The 23,334-nt window shown below is 41.5% G+C and overlaps 1 protein-coding gene and 1 pseudogene across 4 annotated transcripts in view; one reads left to right on the forward strand and one right to left on the reverse strand.

Annotated features, from left to right (window-relative positions):
• Positions 1 to 23,334, forward strand: part of NEXMIF (neurite extension and migration factor) — a 306,480-nt gene that overhangs the window by 206,460 nt on the left and 76,686 nt on the right. The gene's annotated exons all lie outside the window — the stretch shown is intronic.
• On the reverse strand, positions 18,462 to 19,444 carry LOC140343738 (heterogeneous nuclear ribonucleoprotein A2 homolog 2-like; annotated as a pseudogene).

Below are 23,334 nucleotides of genomic sequence, written 5' to 3' on the forward strand. Positions count from 1 at the left end.
GGAGCGAGCTTGATGCCTAGATATTAAATATAATCCCCCCGCCAGCTGAAATCAAACGTCTCCTTAATCCCTTTCTCTATCTCAGTAGGGATATTTATATTTAAAGCATGAGATTTGCATTTGTTTACCTTGAGCCCCGAAATTAAGGAAAACTCATCCAAAAGTTTCATTAAGTTGGGCAAGGTAGTGGTTGGGGAGGTAACAAACATCAGAATATCGTCAGCAAAGAGGGCACATTTATGTTCTACCTGATTGCAACAAATCCCTTTAATATTAGGGTCCATGCGCATCGCAATCGCTAAGGGCTCTATTGCCAATGCAAACAAACGTGGCGAAAGCAGGCATCCCTGTCTGGTTCCCCGTTTAACTTGAATGGCTGCAGAAAAAAAAACACCCAATGATATTTTCGCTTCTGGGGAGTCATACAACGCCCGCAGTAGATTAGTAAAGTAAACTCCAAAGCCCATCTTAAGAAGAACTCGAAAAAGGTATTTCCATGAGACACTATCAAATGCCTTTTGAAGATCAAGTGATAGCAACATAGCCTGCCGTGACACCCCACCATTCCAATTGGAGTTAACCACTGAGATAAGATCTATTGCCCTTCGAGTTTGATCTGGGGCCTGACGATGTAACATAAAGCCCACCTGGTCCGGATGAACATATGCACCCAAAAAGGAGCCCAGTCGAATCGACATGATCTTCGTCATAAGATCGCAATTAATCAAGGAGATGGGTCTGTAATTTGCCACTTCAGACGGGTCCTTACCTGGCTTCGGTATTACACTAATAAAAGCCTGATTAGAGTGGCCCAAAAGCAAATGCCCCTCTCGCAAATAATTGAAGTAAGCAATCAAATGTGGCGCCAGGATAGGGCTGAATGTCTTGTAATACAAATTGGAAAAACCATCAGGGCCAGGTGAGCTTCCCACTGTAAGGTACTTAAGAACCCCATTTAAGTCCTTCATTGTGAAAGGCCTCTCCAGGAGTGCCTTATGCTTAGGCTGTAATTTAGGCAAGTTAAGTCCACTGAGAAACCCCTCGATTTTATCATTAGAAATTGTGTCTTCCGAACAGTACAGATGACCATAAAAGTCTTCAAAAGCCGCCAAGATTTTTTCTGGGTTTTGAAAAGCTTCCCATCTTTAACCTTTATTTTGGGGAGCGCATGAATCTTGGGTTTAGGATTAAGTTTATTAACCAATAGCCTACCTGGTTTATCACTCCACAGAAAAAATTTGTGAGCAGACCAACGGATCGATTTTTCTGCTCTAGTGGTGAGTGTGGATTAGTCTTATGTTGCTGCTGTAACTGATGAAATTCCTGAAGTTGAGTATCAATCAGTTCGTTAAGAGCTTTCTTACGTGCCAACCCCAATTTAATCAACTCTCCCCGAATATAGGCCTTATGTGCATCCCAATTAATGGATGGGGAAGTGTCACTCGCAATATTAATCCGAAAATAATTAGCTAGCAGGGAGTCTACTTCTCCTTTTACCAGTGGATCAGTAACTAAACTTTCATTATGACGCCATCTAAATCCGGCTCTGGGCCTGTGAAAACCTGTCAAATACAATACTAAGGGGTCATGGTCAGACCAAGGTGTAGACAGAATCTTGGCTCCCAGGAAATTGGGGATCAAGTGAGATTGAACGAAACCATGATCTATACGAGAATATTGACCATGAGCTGCAGAAAAATAGGTATAATCCCTATCCGACGGGTTCATTTCCCGCCACATGTCAATAAGGTCATAGTTTCGCAATAAAAGAGAAAGATTATGACTGTTTTTCGGGGGATCTCTATATCTACTTAATTTGGATTTATCCAAAATATGATCTAACGCTAGATTAGAATCACCCAATAAAATAAGAGATCCCTTTACTTTAGACCAAATCTTACCCAAAAGGGCACGAAAAAATGCCAATTGGCCATCATTAGGTGCATAGTAAGACACTACCGTAATGAGCTGGGAGCCAACATACCCAATCACAACCAAAAACCTGCCCTCTGGGTCTCTAAAGACCTCTGGAGCAAAATTCAGACTCTTCTTAAAACATAGGAGGACCCCACATTTCTTTTTATCTGAATTGGCTGCGTAATAGATGGGATAGTTTTTATGAAAGAACCTCGGCATTGAATTAGCAGAAAAATGGGTTTCCTGTAAAGCTAAGATATGAACCTTTAGTGAGTCGTAATAGTGCAAGGCTTTAGACCGTTTAATCGGAGAGTTAAAACCCTGGACATTATGGGAAAGCATGGTTAGTTTAGTATGTGTCACAGGCTTCATTAGCGGATCCATCGTCATTGGAGAGTATCAGGAATAAGGCCCGCTAAGTACTTCCTCAAGGGGTAGGGGTAAACTACATAGGGACTAATGGGATAAACAAACAGACAAAAAGACAAACAAGAAACAGAAAACCAGCATACTAAACTGCGATGCAATAAACTAAGGAGGGTCAGATGCCTCCCCGACCCCCGGGACATAAACCATCCCAGACCTCGAGGGGCCGCCTCACCTCCCATACACCCAGGAGCTCCAACAAGCTCCGTCTCGTCAGGGAAATTCTGGACGGGTCCGGATAATTAAATAAGACCCGGCCTAGCTTCCCTGTTTGTTGAGGGCATGTGTAATCCCCCGGATCTCACGCCCCTCCTAAAAAGAAAAGAAAAAATTCACATATAAAAGCACTAGGTCCCAACAATCAGAGCTTAATGACCCCATAAAATAACCAACTAAGGGAACCTTTTGTTTGAAACTGGCTCGGCAGCCACTGTATATTCAATACAATCAAGGAGAATCCTTTATCTTTGAAAAATATAGCTGAAAGATAAAGAAAATAGACACAAAAAAAAAAACAATATTGAGTCAAACATTCCTATCAGTCAAAGTCCAACAGACCAGTAACCGAACAACCCAAAGAAGCTTAACCATGGAAAGGGTTCATGCACTCCTGGGCAAGTACTATAGTAATTAGTTACATAGGAGAAAGTGAACCCCGTCTCTTTATAGCAAGAAATAGGCAGGAAACAGGCCCTGCACAAGAGCAAATAGGCAAACCTTTTAATCACATGAGCCCAAATCAGGCTCTCAGTCTCTTAAGTGTCCAAACTAAGTTGCCTAAAGGACTACAGAAAAAAACTCCAACATATTTATCTGTTCTATTCAGAAATTGAGCCATTGCCCTCGGTCAGCCTCCAGCTTGGTATAACATTAACGTGTTGAGAACTGTGACAGGATAGTTCCATGTGAACTATTTAAGACATCTTCTGCGAATGCTTTCCAGGCGTTTTGACCTTGTTCCAAAGGGGGTATAAAGAAAATAGATGCTTCTCTGTCCGGTGTAGAGTGGCTATCAGCCCCCTGGATCAGATCCAAATCTTTGAGAAGTTGTTCACCTTCAGCAAATGAGGAAAAGGAAAAACTTTTCCCCTGTAGTTGAAAAATCAGTCCCAACAGGAAGGCCCATCTATATTTAATCTTATTATCAATCAGCACTTGCAACAGGGGTTTAAGCGCCCTCCTGCGTTGTATGGTAAACGGTGTTATATCAGAAAAAATCTGTACAGGGTGCCCCTCCATCTCAACGTGATCCAAGGCTCTGGTAACCTTTAGCAGTGCCTCTTTAGTAGTAAAGTAGTGAGGTTTAACGATCACACCCCTAGGTGGACCATCCTGTTTAGGTGCCATCAAAGCCCTGTCCAGCAGAAGATGCGATTCCGGTAAGTCCGGTAAGAGCTGTTGTAAAAAGCGCCTCACTGCCTCCGTGACATCCTTAATCGATTCCGGCAGCCCCGATTCTGAAATTGTTTCTGTGGGACCTATTCTCCATATCATTAAGCTTAAGCTGTAAGTCTGCGATTTGAGTGTGCAACACGGAAATTCCTTTGGAATTCTGATTAACTTGCCACGCCGTCTCATCCACTTTTTTCTCACATATATCAATACGCGCACCCAGTGACTGCAAATCTTGGCGCACTTCAGTTGTAATAGCCACCGTGACTTTGGCCAACTCTGACTGCAATAAGCCTGCTATGTTCTGATAAAGCCTGTTCTCCTCCGCTGGCAGATCGGGGGGGGGGGTGAGCATTCAATGGGGTCTGGCATTAACACACTGTATCTGGAGCCCGTGGACAATGTCAGTATATTAGGACTGTTAGGAAACGAATCTTCCCCTGTATGATGCACCCAACCTTGTTCTCCCTGTGGAGACAATTGTGAAGGGGACTTTTGTGACTGCCCCAGGCTGGGGTACTCCTGAGTGCCCATATTGCTTGCTGGGGGGGAGTGAGAGACGCTCTTCTCCCACCCCCTGTCCATTGCACCCCCTCTCATACCTGTGAGGGAGCCGCTCTCCCTCTCCTGTGCCCCAGGGACTGCTTCCACGTGTGTCCCCCTGGGATCCGCCATCTTAGTGGCCGGCCAGGGAATCTGAGACCGCGGATTGCGGTCCTTTGTTTTATTGCCGGACTTCCCTACCATCCTCCAAAGGCGCAGGGAGACCAGAGGAATCCTTCCTTGCCAGTGTATCGCGTGGCTGCTGGTTTCCGCTGCTACAGGGGCCAGAAAGGGATCCGGAGGAAGCCGAGCCGTCTAAGAGGCGACCATCTCGGACGGCGGCGCATGCGCACTCCGTTGTGCTTAATTCTGGGACTCTTGGGATGCTCACAAGAAGCTTGGTTTTTTTTTTTTTGTTGATCATTTTTGGTTTTCTGCCTCAATCTAAGCTCTGGGCCAAGATTTGAACAAGCTTCTCTTGTGGTGATCATGCTAGAAATCCTAATATTACACAGTGAATGTAAGGGTAACATATCATTTTTACTTTTCAGGGATGGGATATAGGAGTTGTAGGTTTGCTTCCCAACTGTTCTTATGGACTGTGTATTATCTATTTTTTTTCAAACACTGCACAATATTTGGATCTGTGTGATGTGAGTAAAAGTGCATTCATCTCCACATGCATCTAGTGTTAAGATTTCCACTTGATTCTAATGACACCTGAACTAGGCATCCAGATCAGGTTTTGACATAATTATCCTGATTAACACTCAAGGGGAATCAATAAAAATGAATTTCCAATATGGTGAAATAGCAGTCAATGTAGTAGTAAGGAGCTACACACAAGCAGAAAAGCAGATATTATTTTGTGTCTGTGCACCAGGGCATATACACCAGGCGTTTGCTTTATGTTGCAGATTTGAACTTAGGTTTATCTATAGCTTTTACCTGTTGTGATCATATGTCTTGCATATTGTCCTGTATTGTAGTTTAGCTCTATGATACCACATGGAAATTATGGAAATTGCTTCATTATTCAGCAACTGTGTTTAGTTGAATAACAGATTTGGAAAGAGCAGACTTTAATTAATCTGTGTATTCTGATGGGATTTTAGCACCATCTGATTTACTTCTCATGGCTGAAAAGTATAATTGTAGTTTTTTTTTTATTTATTTTTTTTTTGTCACCCCTTTTCCTGTGCTACTAGTTTATTCTCTTCAGAAATATATTCACTTCTTTTTCCTCTCAGAGAGATTTCAAATGCACAGAATGCAATTTTAGAAGATAATGTACAGTGGTTATATAATAGCTGTGTGGATTTCACCTACCTATTATCTTTATTAAATATTCACACCATTGGCTTCCCTGATACTGCAAATACCTTGTAAATTCCGGAAAGAAGTCTGTTACACACCACTGTACATGCTGTAATTCATTATGTGCACTAGTTTCCCCCTAAATTCAGTATAAAAAAAATTTAGGAATAACTTATAATATACATTTAGCAGAGATCTATTCAGTTCCTACTGTAATCCAAAAGCCAAACTTCATCCATAGTGTTATTTCACAGTAATTCTTGACAATTTTGTGGGGTTTTGTATCCCCACCAGGGAGACACTTCCTTCCTTAACTTTTTGTTCAGCCAGGAGGTCATAGGAAATCTTTTTAACCCCCCTTGCAGTCTAATTCTGTCCAGATTTCCATGCAAAAACCATTACAATTTTTTGTATGGAAATTTATTTTACATTGTAGGCTATAATTCTTAGACTTAACTCCCCAAAATATGTCCAATAGTTAATACATTTAATTTATTTAATATTAAACTTAAAAAAAACTGTTAAAAATGTAATATAATGTACAGTACCATATATAATATATATAATATATTTATATACCGTATTTTCCCCAGAAGTGGGGGGAAAAAGTCCCTGCGTCTTATGGTCCAAATGTATCAAAATGTATCCTTCCCAGCTGCTGTCCCGTCTCCTGTTCAGCGCGGCCAGAGTGACTGTCTCCTGTATCTTGCTCCCAGCGTCCTCCGTCCACATTCAAAGAGCCTTTAGAACAACCAGGCGTCAGGGATCAGCCGCTAGACCTAGAGATGTGATTTGCCAACTAGTGGATGCTCAAACAAAAGATGACATCATGACTACCGCCAGAAATATGCGTAACCTTGAATTTGACGGAGCACCTCTTCAACTTTTCCAGGACTTATCATGGCACACGCTACAGCAGCTCTGCCTTCTCCAGCCGCTACTGACTGTTCTTAGAGGTGGTCATATTTCCTACAGATGGGGCTTTCCTTTTAGCCTCATAGCCCGCCAGGATGGCAGAACTGTCACTTTGCGGTCCCCGGATGATTTGGACTCTTTTTGTAGAGAGCTGGGGATAACCCGCCCGAAGCTACCTGGCTGGGAGCCCGAGACTTCGGTTCGTCCCCGCTCCCCCCAGTGGCAGCGGGTGGCTTCAGGGAGAGAGATCTAGGGCTCGCCGGTGGGATACAACTCACCCACCTGATCGCTCCCCTCCTTTACGCCATTGAATTTATGGCTCCCCACATCATGCGGAGCCTTTATGGTTTAACAATTTAGAAAAGTTCCAATGTAATGATTATTGTTGCACACTCTGTTCTATTCGCACGGTTTAGAGTTGATTTGCTGCTATGCTGGAGTGGGGGTTGATAACCCTCCCATTGATATTGATATGCCTTGAATGATATTAGTGCCATACCCGTTATTTGGTAGTATGTTACAACACTGAGTGACATTAGTGACCTACCTGCAATCTGGCTTTCTCCCTTTGCTCTGGCAACGGGCGTGTTTTTTCTATTGAAATACCCGATACTGATGCTGCCCTGGGGGGGGCTAGGGACTGCTTCCAGCATTTAGTTGGGAGACACCTGGCCTCTTTCTAGTGGCATTTCCTGTTAGTGGCCGGCGTCGGCCAAACCCCCTTTTTTATGTTTTCCATATTTATGGCAGGGCTTCGGTGGATTCCTGACTTGAGTCCGCTGCCAGTCTGGGTTTATTGTCCCTCTAAAGGGAGTTGCTCATCTGTTGTAAGATGTAGTTCCCTATCCTCACCTAGTGGGAGGTGGGGACCGGCAGATGTCAACCCCTTTTTGGTCGCCATTGGGCGAATGTTCTTATGCTGGTTTGTTTTCTTTTCCCGGTTTTTGTGTTTTTCCCACACTGTTTGGAGGGTCATTTTTGAGCCTCTCTCCCCTTTTCCTTTTTCTGAAAGCAGCACTGTGTCTGGGTGTCAACGGATGTATTTGATTCTCTCCAGATCACTACAAAGGTATTCTGAATACAGGGGAGGCTTTACAAGAGGCGCTGTGGTTACCATGTTACTTTAATGGCTACTAAGGTTTTATCTTTTAATGTCCGAGGCTTAAATTCTAACAAGAAACGTAAACTGGCCCTTAGGGAATTTAAACGGCTGTCCTCAGATGTGGTCTTCCTACAGGAGACTCATTTTGATAGCTCGGGTAATTTTAATTTTGCCTCCAGACTTTACTCCCAGGTGTATCAAGCCAATTCCCAATGTAAGAAAAAGGCCGGAGTGGCAATCCTTTTGAAAGATTCTTTTAAATTTACACTAGCCCGCTCAATTATTGACAAGGGGAGGAGATATATTATTTTAAATGGCTCAGTACAAGGAGTGTCTATCACCTTATGCAATGTGTATGCTCCTAATCAGGGTCAGATTCCCTTTCTTAGCAAGGTTCTGTCTCTCCTTAAGAAATTTGATCATACATATTTAATTGTGGGGGGTGACTTCAATGTGCTGTTCTCCCCGGCTTGTGATAGACATGCTCTACTCAACTCCCAGCTCTCTAGGCAGGGATCCAAACAATCTAGGGAGTTTAGACAACTGATCAGGAGATACCAACTTTATGACAATTGGCGTATCCATCATCCCTCTAGTAGACAATACTCCTTCTACTCCTCCTCCCATAGTACCCATACCCGCATAGACTATCTGTTTACTAATCTTCCTCTTCTGAGGAATAGTGTCTCTGCGGAGGTACATCCGATCTCCTGGTCAGATCATGCTCCTGTCACTTTAGAAGTGTCCCTATCCCCCAAACCGACGGGAGTGTGTCATTGGAGGCTTAACGATTATCTAATCAAATTGCCAGAAACCAAAGCCTCCCTCTCTGCTAATTTAAAAACCTTTTTTAGAGAAAATGTTGGTTCTGTCAGGCATATGTCCACACTTTGGGAGGCACATAAGGCGGTGATTAGGGGACATTGCATAGCTCTCAGCTCAAAACTTAAACGGGACTCTAATTTACAACGCTCCCTCACCATACAGGCCCTGCGGACTGCGGAGGCTAAATATATGTCACATCCATCTGTAAGACTTCTGAGGGAACTGACTACCCTTAGGTCTAAACTTCGTGCTATTGAGTTACGAAAGGTTGGCTGGCAGATGCAGAGAACCCGCCAGCTATATTATCATAAAGGTAACAAGGCAGATTCGTTGTTAGCCCGCAAGCTGAGAGATATGCAATTAAACTCCTCACCGGGGGCAATTAAAGATAAAGGCGGGGTGGTTCACTACGACCCTTCTCAAATAGCCGCTTGCTTCGAAGCATACTACTCCTGCTTGTATCAAACGGTTCATAGGGCCCAAACCCCCTTGGGGAGATCACTGTTCCCTGCCATAGATTCTTATTTAGCACAAGTGGATCTTCCCAGGTTGAAACCTGAGAGCCTGGAACAACTTAACTGCCCTATTACAGAGGAAGAAATTGCAACTATCATTGGTCAACTTCCTTCATCCAAGGCCCCAGGGCCGGATGGCCTTCCCTATCTATATTATAAAACGTTCTTGCCAGAGCTCTCCTCATACCTTCTTCCATTATTTAATGACTTTCTGAAAGGCAAACCGATTCCACCCTCTATGTCTATGTCACATATTACGGTTATTCCAAAACCAGGTAAAGACCCCTTAGATTGCTCAAATTATAGGCCAATTGCTCTCTTAAACAAGGACTTAAACATTTTTACAAAAATTTTAGCCACTCGGTTATCAAAGTTCCTCCCTGCCCTTATTCATGGAGATCAAACGGGTTTTATTCCTTTTAGACAAGCGGGAGATAATACTAGGAAGGTAATTAATATCATTGATATTATTAACAGACGGAAAACACCGTCGGTGATACTTAGCCTTGATGCCGAAAAGGCTTTTGACCGTCTTAGCTGGCCATTTCTTTTGGCTACCCTGAATAAAATGGGTTTTAGGGGCCCCTTTGTTAAGGCGATTGAGGCCTTATATGCGGCCCCTTCAGCATTGGTCAAACTCCCCCAGGCATCATCCAAGGTATTTGCGATTAGAAATGGGACGAGACAGGGATGTCCTTTGTCACCCCTGCTTTTTGCTCTATGTATAGAGCCGTTGGCGGCCTGCATTCGCTCAAATCAAAATGTACATGGAATTCAGGTGAAAGGGAAGGAATACAAGCTCTCATTATACGCAGATGATATTCTATTGACTCTCTCCCAACCGCTTATTTCCCTCCCCAATTTATGGGAAGAATTAACGAGATATGGGGTACTAGCAGGATTCAAGGTGAATTCCTCTAAATCAGGGGCCCTGCCCCTTCATATCTCTCCAGCTACTCTGCAAACCTTACGAGACTCTTTCTTTTTTATCTGGCAAGAACATTCCCTCCAGTACCTAGGGACGCATATTACCACCACTTATTCACAAATTTACCCAAATAATTTTCCCCCGCTATTTCGGGAGGTGACAAATTTATTGAATAAATGGAAAAACCGCCAATTATCACTATTAGGTAGGATTGCCTCAGTTAAAATGATGCTCCTTCCCAAACTGTTGTATTTATTTCAGACCTTGCCAGTTAAAGTGCCGTTTTCAGCTCTAAAGAAGGTCCAAACGGAGTTTATGCAATTTATCTGGGCTTATAAGAGACATAGAGTGGCTAGATCTATTGTTTGCACACCCAGAGATGGGGGAGGCTTAGGGGCCCCTGATCTCCATAAATATTATGTAGCAGCCCATCTAAGACATTTTGTACTGTGGACCTCCTCACGTCCCCCTAGTATTGTGCAGAACTGGAGAGGGAATGGATAGCACCCATTTGTCCCAATGCTATGTTGTGGAATTCTTCTTTAAGGTTGAGGGATGGTCATTTGACGGCGCCTATGATTTTCTCGAGGAATATGTGGAGGGCTTGTAATACCAAGTATGACCTGGCATCTTCCCCTTCCAGAGTAACTTCCATAATATATAATCCTCAGATTCCAGACAGTCTTACGCACTCAATGGCCGGGCCCTGGAGGGACAGAGGCTTGTTCCACAATAATTGTATCCTACACCCGGTTGAAAGGCGATTACTTACCTTTGCTGAACTGAGGGTCAAATTCGAATTACCCCGATCCTCATTCTATGCCTTCCTACAGATACGGCATTATGTCTTATCTTTGCAGCCCTCTGCTACCTTCCAGGCCCTAACTTCATTTGAGCGACTTTGTCTAGATGGCCCTTACACCAAAGGAACGATCTCCTCTATATATCGTCTCCTACATGACGGCTTGCGGGGTAGATCTTCTAAATTTGCTTATATGCTCAAATGGGAGGAAGTACTGGGCCAAACTTTAACCCCAGAAGACTGGTTGGATATTTGGGAGGCGGCCCATAAGAGTTCCATCAATGCCTTATATAAAGAAAATCTGTACAAAATTGTCCTCCGATGGTATCACACACCAATGGTGCTCCATCGTTTGCTCCCTAATGTTGACCCCACATGTTGGCGGTGTAGTCTACATCAGGGTACGCTAGAACACATATTCTGGTTTTGTCCACTTATAAAGCCATATTGGTTGCAAGTTAATGATTTGATTTCAGATGTGACTCAGGTACGGGTCCCTCTGGATCCCCTGAATCATTTACTGGGGAGACCTCTTTTACATGTCCCAGGTACATTTTGTAAATTGATAGCCCATATTCTAGTTGCAGCACGTACACTGATAGCATCCAGATGGAAATCAAAGTCTCCACCTTCTTTGGAGAATCTCTATGCACGGATTCATGAGATCCGTCTTATGGAATATCTCACGGCAATTATTAGAGATACAATGGCCAAATTTGAGCTGGTTTGGGAACCATGGGACCGTTTTTATGCAAATTTATGTAACAGTTGATTATGCTTTATTTATTCTCTTATAGTGCTATATCTTCTGCCTCAATTTCTACTGGTTCGCATATTGTTAGAAATTTATATACTTCTCTGTGGATGTTAATTTGCACTGCATACCTGTTGTAGGATTCGGAAATATGCTTTGATACTTTCTTATAGTGTTGCTGCCCCTTTTGTGTTTGTTTTGTATTTCCCTTTTCTTTTTTCTGTACCCTGTTTAAAAATGTTTTCAATAAAAATATAATTGCAAAAAAAAAAAACATAAATAAAGAGCATCAGTGGTGTGTCCTACCCTTCTCCTCACTTGCTGCTGTTGTCACACTTACCTCTTCCTAGTTAAAGCAAAGGCGGCTCTCTCCTGCGCTTGCTGACCCTGGGTCTGCCTGCTCTCCCAAGTTTTATCAGTTTTGCCCATTCCACTGGCCAATCAGGAAATAACCTATTAGTATTCCCTGGTGAATTAGCTCAGATACATGGATCAGCGTTCGTGCAGTGTCTCCACTAGTGCTAAGCCCCCAAGCTCTGCTGAGCTTTTCCTCTACACCTCTTGTTTTAATTCAGTGCTCCACCTGTCCAGCTCCTGTGTTAATCCCGTATTACCCAGCCTGGTGCTTCCCTGCCTGTTCTCTTGTGCTGTTGCAGTGTTTTGCAAGTGAGTCTGCAGTGCTTTCTGTTGCTTCCTGAGTTTCCCTGTGTCTGCTGTGGTCTCCGCTTCACTGGTGTCTATTTTCTGGATTTCTGTTTTTTGACTCCTGGCTTGTTCTCGACCTTCTTGCTTGCTGTCTGCCTTGACCCCAGCCTTCCTTGATAATTCTTCTGCTTAGCGATTTGGAACCATGAAACATCCTGCCCACTCTGGTGTGCCCAAGGACCGCAACCTGGCAGTAACCTGCATATACCACTAGAGGCTCTGGAGAATAAATTGTTACTGCTTAGACTCTGGGCCTTGGCCCTTCTCAAGACTCACTTCTGTGCAAGCTGTAGCACCCCCTAGAGGCCCAATCTCTTCAAGCATGACAGCTGTCAAAATTGTTGCTAGAAGTTGCTGTGTGAAAAACAGCAGATAGTTTAGTTGTTGTAAAAAAAAAAAAAAGCTTCTGACAAGTGTTTAAATACTGTTCAGACCCAAAATGGATATCTTTTTTTTTAATTGTTTAAAGCCAGCTGTCCTCTAGTAACCCTAGAATTGGTTTACAGAAACCTCCTCTTCTCTTTTTATCTGTAACACGGGATGGTTTCTTTAGTCTTCAGAAACTAATAAGAAAAAAGAAACATAAAATTGAGAGAGTACAGTAAACTGTTTTTGGCCTCAGAACAATGTCAGTTCAGATGGAAATTAACCAACCAGGAGTTCCCTGTTAGGAATTTGCACATCCTTTAAATAATAACAAAGTTATTGTCGGATAAACCAGGCAAAATGTAAAATATGCTCTGGTCCAAGGAGTGTTTACAGGTGTGAGAATAAAAATGGTTATTCTAAAGTCTATCCACACTAAACCTTTAGGCTTGAAAATTAAAACAACTCATTACAAGAGTAATGGTAGATAGATAGACACAGACCACATAAGCCATATTATAATGAAGGAGCTCATATTCTAATTAATGCTGGTGTGATTGAATGCTAGAAAAGATGATATTTCAGTTAAAATAAAGCTTCCATGAAATTGACTTTGCATTGCAAGAACTGGTCAGTTGCTTTCTTTGCTTGTTAAATCGCAACATTTGACTTCTGTCTCTCTGCATGCCTGGGCATCCATATTTGACAGCTGATATCAGCAGGTAAACAACAACAGCCAACATTGTCTTCTAATTTAGCAAGTACATTCCTGACAATTTGTTTAATATTTTGTTAGATTTGTTGTTGATCTTAGCAAAATACAGCAGTAACTCCTTCCAGGTTTCAAAATTCCAGCATCTAAAAAGAGCATGGAAAATACATGTATTTGTGGGTATATGGTGGTGATATACATGGTGGTACATGTGGGTGGTGGTAGGAGGTATACCAGGATCCCCATTTAGAGTATGTACCATGTCTTGTTGTTCTTTGTTTAAACACAGAGATTTACATGCAGCCATACTGATTGTCCTAATAATTGTTTCAAAGTTAATAAACTACATTGACATTTTTTGTTTGTATAGTATGTTACAATTAGCATTTACATACCATGACCTCTTTGCTTTTTTAAATATGTTGAACCAATGATTAAAAAACTAAGAATTTCAGTTAGATATGGACTACATACAGCAATGCTGCTGCAGTATTTTTGGTAGCTATTTCCTGATCACGTCAGTTCTCCACACCATGACTACAAAGTAAAGTGAAGTCCTACAGTAATTGTACAGAGAACAGATCCCTGTTATCTGTAATTATTTGCTAAAACTTTCAATTGAAAACCAGGCATTGTGGCTGGCTCCAAATACAGGGTGATATCAATAAATATAACTAAACTGTCACAATTAAACTGAAATATAAAAGCCAATTAAAAGTGTTTAACCCATTCAGCCTATTACATGAGCAGAGCAAAGGCCCTTTCTTTCTTTCATGGTACCTAAATGTAAAATGAATACATCAAATATATGAATATATTTATACTCAAATATACACAAATAAAAAAATGTAATATGTGAATGGGTAAAAGACGGCATTCTCCTTTAATAATACTGTAGTTGGTATGAAACCTCAAGAAGATCAGTTAGGAGATAAGGAGATCTGCATTATGTGGGCTCCACATATTGTACACTATGTAATTTTTATACAGCGATGAACAAAATTTGAGCTTTTGTCACCATCATAAGCCTGTACACAAAAGAACAAAAACTAAATGTAAAAAGAGCCATACTTGTTAGAATTAGCATTTTGTGGTAAGACTCACAGGAAAATGCTGTGGAAAGCAGTAACATGTCATTTCATGGTACCAGTCTCTAATTTTGACCCATTCACTACTGTAGAAGAAAGAATTGATCGTTAAAGGGGATCTGTTGGTTAAAAATGACTGCACTGTAAGTGAATTCATTGCTCTAGAACCAGCATGAAATAGCACTCACTCAGAAAGAATCACTTATACAGTGTGTAAGGATTTAAACAGCCCTATGCTCTATTCAAATAGGATAAACAAAGCGTGACTCTTTCATTCAATATACATAAGAATAGTATGCATGTGTATGTATGAGGCCACCCACAACTGACGGTGGCCCAGTCACCCTATTTATTTGAACAATATTTATGTATAGTACTGAAGCTGAAGTTCCAAGTGCCACCATTTATTAGTGAAAGGAGTAGCATCAGGGGATAATAGCTCTCCCCTGCACATATTCCAGTGTTTTTTCCACACTTCTGTTTTCACACATTCTGCAGCCAACAGGAGCTTAGAGGAATTGGCAGAGAAATTCAGGACTGTGCTAGGATGATGATCCTTCTATTTCAAGCTGGTTCATAAAAGTTCGTCTTCATTTGCTCCAAGAGTGTCAGACCTGTTCCATAATTCTGTCTCCTTATATTCCACTCCTCAGTAAATTTACAATATTCTGCTGCTAGAGTTAGTGTGCACTGTTTGTTACAACATGATTATTTATGAGATTTGCTGCATCCTGCTTATTTTTTCCTGTCACTCTAGAAGGCGGCATAACACTTATGTTTGGCACAAAATATTGGCCAAACTGTATGAACAAAATCTGCACGAAAGAGCTGCTGTAAAATGTAATTGTTTGACAGGCTCGTGTTACAGTCATATGTAGGTCAAACTGTCTCCAAAATATGGCAAGGGAATATCTGTCACAGGCACAATTTTTATAGTATCTTCTCTTCACTATGTTTTACATTCTGTAAACATACTGAACATCCTGGTGGAAACATCGCCAGCAAATATATATGTTCATTTCTTATCCCTAGCAGTCCTTGGAGCAAATGATGTAGCCACTTTGATGTGGCCTGTTATTGTGATGATGATTGTGTGTCAGAGGACGGTTCATAATATTGCAGTGCATGCAAAGCCTCTACAGAGGATCATAGTCCCTTTTCGCAATGACATTCTAAATAGAGAATCACATCAAAGGTCTGAACTTATCTTTTGTAAAGTTTACAGAATGTTGTTCCTTCTAGAGGTGTTCCTTGTAAGGCTGTATTTCATTCCCAGATTTCTACCTGTTGTGTTATCATTACAATTCACTCAGATACACAAATAAATATTATTATTATTATTATTATTATTAAACAGGATTTTCTATAGCGCAAACATATTACGCAGCGCTGTACATTAAATTGGGGTTGCAAATGACACACTGATACAGCAGGAGAGGACCCTGCCCTAAAGAGCTTACAATATGGATCTGTATTCTACATCCTGACTTCTTGCCTTCTATACCTCAGTAGTTTACATTTAAATTGTACATATTTTTTCCCAGATACACAATTGTACTTAGTAACTGCTAAATATATTCTTTATAAAAGTGTGGAAATAATCAACCTATTGTAAACAACATAGGAAAAGATCCTGGTGGCTCAGTGGTTAGCACTTTGGAATTTTCAGCATTAGTTCCTAGGTTCGAATCTCAGCAAGGACACTATCTGTATGGAGTTTATGTGGGTTTCTTTCCATTGCTCTGGTTTCCTCCTACATTCCAAAATTCCACTTAGATTTACTGGCATCCTGACAAAATTGTCCTTAGACTGTATTAATCACATATCACTATGGCAGGTATTGATTGAGGGACAGTTAGTGATGTGACTATTGACTTTGTAAAGCGCTGCTTAATATGTCAGCACTACAGAAATACTGTGTAATAATAACAATGATAATATTAATAAATAGTTGAAATGAAAAAATATATCTTCCAAACTAATGCTGTTTTGGAGACGAGCATTTTCAGCAGCAAGCTGTCCAGGAAAATCTGTGTGAAAGATTTCCACTGTTTCATCTTTTTCTTCAACTAAACCAGTTACTTTTCTTTATTTTCATGACAGTGTTGTCTTCTTTTAATAATTAACATCCCATTCTGATCCAGTGTATGTCCACGTGTTCCCTTACTAGTCTCTTTTTTGCAATGTGATTTCATATTCCCTTGGTTTACACACAAAATATCTGAACCCCACCTCCCCATGGTGAGAAGGGGCTTCTGTATGCATAACATAATTGGGGCCAATATCTTGTACCCATTGGAGATTTTATTCCTGAAGGTCTAAATATCCCCTAGGAGTCTTTGGTTTAGCACTGAGAATTCATTGTCAAAAAATTTTTGAAAAGTTGATTGACTAAAAATTCAAAAAAGGAGCTTAAGTAGCATTCATCAAGTTTCAAACCATTCTATGAAATAAATATCTTAATATAATTATATATATAATATAAAATATAAAGGTGATTGTTTTTTCTTTAGATGAAGTGTGGGATAATTACACCCCTTATCAGCCCTGCCCCCCCCCCCCCCCTTTGTCCCGGTGACCATTGGTACTAAGACGGAAAGTGAAAGTCACTATTAGGAATAGCAATAAGTTTGGAAAGAATTAGAACACCCGGCATTCGCGTACGCGTCCCTCGGCGATTCCTGATGATGTCCGTGCGTAGCGTGGGGGTCGTAGCGGAAATTCAAATATTTTGTATTGGATTCAATACAAAGTCCTGTATCCAATCCAATACAAAATAATACAAAATATATTTATGTGGTTTATCTATAGTTATGTGACGTTGGACTCTGTTTTAAAATTTACCACACTAGGGAGGTGTTTTAGAAAAATATATTACTATACAGTATACCGAATTATCGCATTTTCAGTATTTTTCATTTATTTATGTATTCTTGTTTAAGCTGATTTTTGTGTCTTTTATTTAATTTTATTAAAAATAATTTTTTTTTTTTTTGATTGTGTGTTTCAAACATTTTTTATATTCATGATATCTACTAGAACCCTGTTCGGACATATTTCTGTAAGTTACAGGTCTACAATTAAAAAAAAAAAATTTCATGAAAAACAGTGTACCGCTTTTGGTACAGAAATCTAGACATCAGTGTAACGCCCAGGAGGTTAAATATTAAAGTTTTTATGGTATGAAGCATCTGAGCTTCTGTAATACAATACAGCTGGAAAAATTCTTGGAGAGCTTTAACAGTTCTGTGTTAACTGGAGATACTCCAAGGACTGTCAGTTGGGTGACAGTCCAATGCAGACAGCAGCAAATTGCTGTTAGATTGTGCTCCATGTCCAACCACCATTTATTATCTTTGGCCATAAACAGTATAGAATTTTTATATCAACATCATTTTCAGTTTTCTGCACTATACACACACCATTAAATCCAAAAACTGAATATATATGTTGAAATCAAACAACAGTCATGTAATGTCTGTAGATACTTTTAGTTTCTGAGATTCATTAGCTATGCTGTTTTTATTTATTGGCTTTCACCTATAGACAGAAAATGATAGATATTACTGAAACAAGGCTGTATTGGAAAAAAACCTGGAAAATATAAAGTGAACCACCACATATATGCAGGTATAAAGGAGGCCAGGGAGCTCAGAGGAGCTCACACCTCACATGCCGGGTTATATTCTGATTTATTAAATTACATGTCTGAGCAAGTATTTTTCCTTTCCAATTTTCTAATAAATGAAAGTATCACCAGCTTTAACTGTACACAAACTGAAATTTAAAATTAAAATTATAATAAAAAAAGTCTCATATTACACCATGATCTGGCTAGTTGCTTTAACTGTTCATAAGGTTTTTAAAAAAGTGTTACATAACCTGGAACCCAAATGGAACGTTATCAAAAAGGAATGCTGTGCACTCTTTACAAAGACCACTACAAATAAACATTGAAAAAAAACATAAAAACTGTTTTAGAAGGCATATTTTACAGTCCTTCCTCCATTGTAGGGTAATGTACTTAAATATTGAGCTAATTGTATCTGGACTGGTGTCTTCTGTCATATCACTGCATGTTCTAGGCATGACTGAGATAATGACTCCTTAACTTTGTAATCTTGATAACCTGCAGCGACCTTACCTCTGGGCTGTCATTCTCTCCTATTTATACAGTGAAGCCCAGAAGTAAAAAAGCAGTTTCTTCCTCCATATTCACCACCACTGCCTTTACTGCCGCTACCAGGGCCATAGTTACCTCTGCCATATGGGCCTCCCATGCTTCTGCTGCCACCAAAGTTTCCACCACTCTTCATGGGGCCATAATTTGAAGTAAATTCATTGTAATTTCCTCCGTCATAGTTGCCTCCACCATAGTTATTATATCCTCTGCCATATCCGCCGCCTCGATTGCCATAACCAGGACCACCACCATAACCACCCAGTCCACCACCATTGTCAAGTCCACCGCCAAATTTTCCACCACCTTGACCTCCACCATAGCTATGGTATCCATCACCATAACCACATCCACCGCCATAGCCATCTTCTGAGCCTCCTCTGAAGTTGCTTCCAGGTCCTGATCCAAAGTTTCCCCTACCACGTCCCAATCCCCAAAGCCACCAAAATTGCCTCCTCCGCTAATCCTGGTGTTCTGTACTTCATGCATTTCCTTCATGCAATTTTGGTGATCATTGAATGTTACAAAACCAAAGCCCCTCTTGCCGGATTGTTTGTGGGTGATGATTTCAATGCTTTTGATCTTTCCATATTCCTGGAAGCATTCCCTAAGGTGATGTTCTTCTGTATCTTTCTTATTACCACCAACAAAGAGTTTCTTAACAGTTACATGAGCACCAAGCTTGGCAGACTCTTCTCTAGCTACAGCACGCTTGGGCTCCACATCCCTGCCATCGATAGAATGTGCCTGGGTGGACAATGCAGCATCAACTTCATTCATGGAGGAAAACGTTATAAAGCCAAAACCTCTCGATCTATTGCTCTTAGGGTTTTTCATTACCACACCGTTGGTCAGCTTGGCCCATTGTTCGTAGTATTTCCTTAGACTTTCTTCTGTGCTTTCAAAGCTGAGACCTATAATGAACAGCTTCCTGAATTGCTCCTTTTCTCGCTCCATATCAGATACACACAAACCCAGGTACAGAACCGAAAGAGATGTCAGGGCAGCTCTCACTGCGTTTTCCAAAGCCCCTCTTCTTGCCGGATTGTTTGTTGGTGATGATTTCAATGCTTTCGATCTTTCCGTATTCCTGGAAGTATTCCCTAAGGTGATGTTCTTCTGTATTCACCTTAATACCACCAACAAAGAGTTTTTTAGTAGTTACATGAGCACCAGGCTTGGCAGACTCTCTCTAGCTACAGCACGCTTGGGCCCCACAACTCTGCAATCGTTGGAATGTGGCCAGGCGGACATTGCAGCATCGACTTCATTCATGGAGGAAAACGTTACGAAGCCAAAATCTCTGAATCTTTTGCTCTGAGGGTCTCTCATTACTACACAGTCGGTCAGCTTGCCCCATTTTTTATAGTATTTCCTTGAACTTTCTTTTGTGGTTTCAAAGCTTAGACCTCCAATAAACAGCTTCTTGAATTGCTCCTTTTCTTGTTCCATATCGGCTAGACACACAAACCTGGCTACAGGCCTGAAAAAGATGGCAGGTCAGCTCTCATTGCGTTTTTCCAAAGCCCCTCTTCTTGCCAGATTGTTTGTTGGTGATGATTTCAATGCTTTCGATTTTTCCGTATTCCTTGAAGTTGATGTTCTTCTGTATCTTCCTTAATACCACCAACAAAGGTTTTCTTAACAGTTACATGAGCACCAGACTTGGCAGACTCCTGTCTAGCTACAGCACGCTTGGGCCCCACAATTGTCCAATCGTTAGAATGTGGCCAGGTGGACATTGCAGCATCAACGTCATTCATGGAGAAAAATGATACAATGCCAAAATCTCTGAATCTTTTGCTCTTTTGTCTCTCATTACCACACAGTCGGTCAGCTTGCCCTATTTTTTTGTAGTATTTCCTTAGACTTTCTTCTGTGGTTTCAAAGCTGAGACCTCCAATGAACAGCTTCCTGAATTGCTTCTTTTCTCGCTTCATACCAGCTGGACACACAAACCCGGCTAAAGAACCGAAAGAAATGGAAGGGCAGCTCTCCCTGCATTTTTCCAAAGCCCCTTTTCTTGCCGGATTGTTGGTCGGTGATGATTTCAATGCTTTCAATCTTTCCCATATTTCTTAAGGTGATGTTCTTCTGTATCTTCCTTAATACCACCAACAGAGTTTCTTAACAGTTACATGAGCACCAGGCTTGGCAGACTCCTCTCTAGCTACAGAGCTCTTGGGCTACACAACCCTGCCATCGATAGAATGTGGCCGGGCGCACATTGCAGCATCGACTTCATTCATGGAGGAAAACACTACAAAGCCAAAACCTCTGAATCTATTACTCTGAGGGTCTCTCATTACCACCCAGTCGGTCAGCTTGCCCCATTGTTCGTAGTATTTTCTTAGACTTTTTTCTGCCGTTTCAAAGCTGAGACCTCCAATGAAAAGCTTCCTGAATTACTCCTTTTCTCGCTCCATATCGGCTAGACCCACGAACCCGGCTACAGAACCGAACGAGATGGCATGGCAGCTCACACTGCGTTTTTCCAAAGCCCCTCTCCTTGCTGGATTGTTTGTCGGTGATGATTTCAATGCTTTCGATCTTTCCGTATTCCTGGAAGTATTCCCTAAGGTGATGTTATACTGTATTTTCCCCAATACCACCAACAAGGACATTGCAGTCGGTCAGCTTGCCCCATTGTTCGTAGTATTTCCTTAGACTTTTTTTCTTTGGTTTCAAAACTGAGACTTCCAATGAATAGCTTCCTGAATTGCTCCATTTCTCGCTCCATATCAGCTAGACACACAAAACCAGCTACAGCACCAAAAGAGATGAAAGGGCTGCTCTCACTGCATTTTTCCAAAGCCCCTCTCCCGGATTGTTTGTCGGGGATGATTTCAATTCTTTCGATCTTTCAGTATTCCTGAAAGTATTCCCTAAGGTGGTGTTCCTATGTATCTTCCTTAATATCACCAACAAAGAGTTTCTTAACAGTTACATGAGCACCAGGCTTGGAGGACTCCTTTCTAGCTACAGAATGCTTGGGCTCCATAACTCTGCCATCAATAGAATGTGGCCGGGCAAACATTGCAGCATCAACTTCATTCATAGAGGAAAATGTTACAAAGCCAATACCCCTGGATCTTTTGCTCTAAGGGTCTCTCATTACCACGCAGTCGGTCAGCTTGCCCCACTGTTCGTAGTATTTCCTTGGACTTTCTTCTGTGGTTTCAAAGCTGAGATCTCCAATGAACAGCTTACTGAATTGCTCCTTTTCTCGTTCCTTATCAGCTAGACACACGAACCGGGCTACAGAACCGAAAGAGATCAAACGGCAGCTCTTACTGCGTTTTTATAAAGCCCCTCTTCTTGCCGGATTGTTTGTCAATAAAGATTTTAATGCTTTTGATCTTTCCGTATTCCTGAAAGTTTTACCTAAGGTGATGTTCTTCTGTATCTTCCTTAATACCACCAGCAAAGAGTTTCTTAACAGTTACATGAGCACCAGGCTTGGCAGACTCCTCTCTAGCTACAGCACGCTTGGGCTCCACAACCCTGCCATCGATAGGATGTGGCCAGGCGGACAATGCAGCATCGACTTCATTCATAGAGGAAAATATTACAAAGCCAAAACCTCTGGATCTTTTGCTCTGAGGGTCTCTCATTACCACACAGTTGGTCAGCTTGCCCCATTGTTCCTAGTATTTCCTTAGACTTTCTTCTGTCATTTCAAAGCTGGGACCTCCAATGAATATCTTCCTGAATTGCTCCTTTTCCTGCTCTATATCAGCTAGACACATGAACCGGGCTACAAAACCGAAAGAGATGGAAGGGCAGTTTTTCCAAAGCCCCTTTTCTTGCCGGATTGTTTGTCGATGATGATTTCAATGCTTTCGATCTTTCCGTAATCCTGGATGTATTCCCTAAGGTGATGTTCTTCTGTATATTCCTTAATACCACCAAAAACATTTTCTTAACGGTTACATGAGCACCAAGCTTGGCAGACTCCTAGCTAGCTACAGCACGCTTGGGCTCCACAACTCTGCCATCGATAGAATGTGGCCAGGTGGACATTGCAGCATCAACTTCATTCATGGAGGAAAAGGTTACAAAGCCAAAACCTCTGGATCTTTTGCTCTGAGGGTCTCTCATTACCATACAGTCGGTCAGCTTGTCCCATTGTTCGAAGTATTTCCTTAGACTTTCTTCTGTGCTTTCAAAGCTGAAACCTCCAATGAACAGCTTCCTGAATTGCTCCTTTTCTCCCTCCATATGGGCTAGACACACAAACCCGGCTACAGAACCTGAAAGAGATGACAAGACAGCTCTCACTGCATTTTTCCTAAGCCCCTCTTTTTGCTGGATTGTTTGTCTGTGATGATTTCAATGCTTTCGATTTTTTAATATTCCTGGAAGTATTTCCTAAGGTGATCTTCTTCTGTATCTTCCTAATACCACCAACAAAAAGTTTTTTAACAGTTACATGAGCACCAGACTTAGCAGACTCCTATCTATCTACAGCACACTTGGGCTCCACAACTCGGCCATCGATAGAATGTGACCCCACGGACACTGCAGCATCGACTTCATCCATGAAGGAAAACGTTACAAAGCCAAAACCTATGGATCTTTTGCTCTGAGGGTCTTTCATTACCACACAGTCGGTCAGCTTGCCCCCTTGTTCGTAGTATTTCCTTAGATATTCTTCTGTGGTTTCAAAGCTGAGACCTCCAATGAACAACTTTCTGAATTGCTCCTTTTCTGGCTCCATATCAGCTGGACACACGAACCCGGCCACAGAAACGAGAGAGATGGAAGGGCAGCTCTCACTGCATTTTTCAAAAGCCCCTCTTCTTGACAGATTGTTTGTCGGTGATGTTTTCAATGTTTTGGTTCTT

The sequence above is a fragment of the Pyxicephalus adspersus genome, chromosome Z (genome assembly GCF_032062135.1).
Source record: "Pyxicephalus adspersus chromosome Z, UCB_Pads_2.0, whole genome shotgun sequence".
NCBI lineage: Eukaryota > Metazoa > Chordata > Amphibia > Anura > Pyxicephalidae > Pyxicephalus > Pyxicephalus adspersus.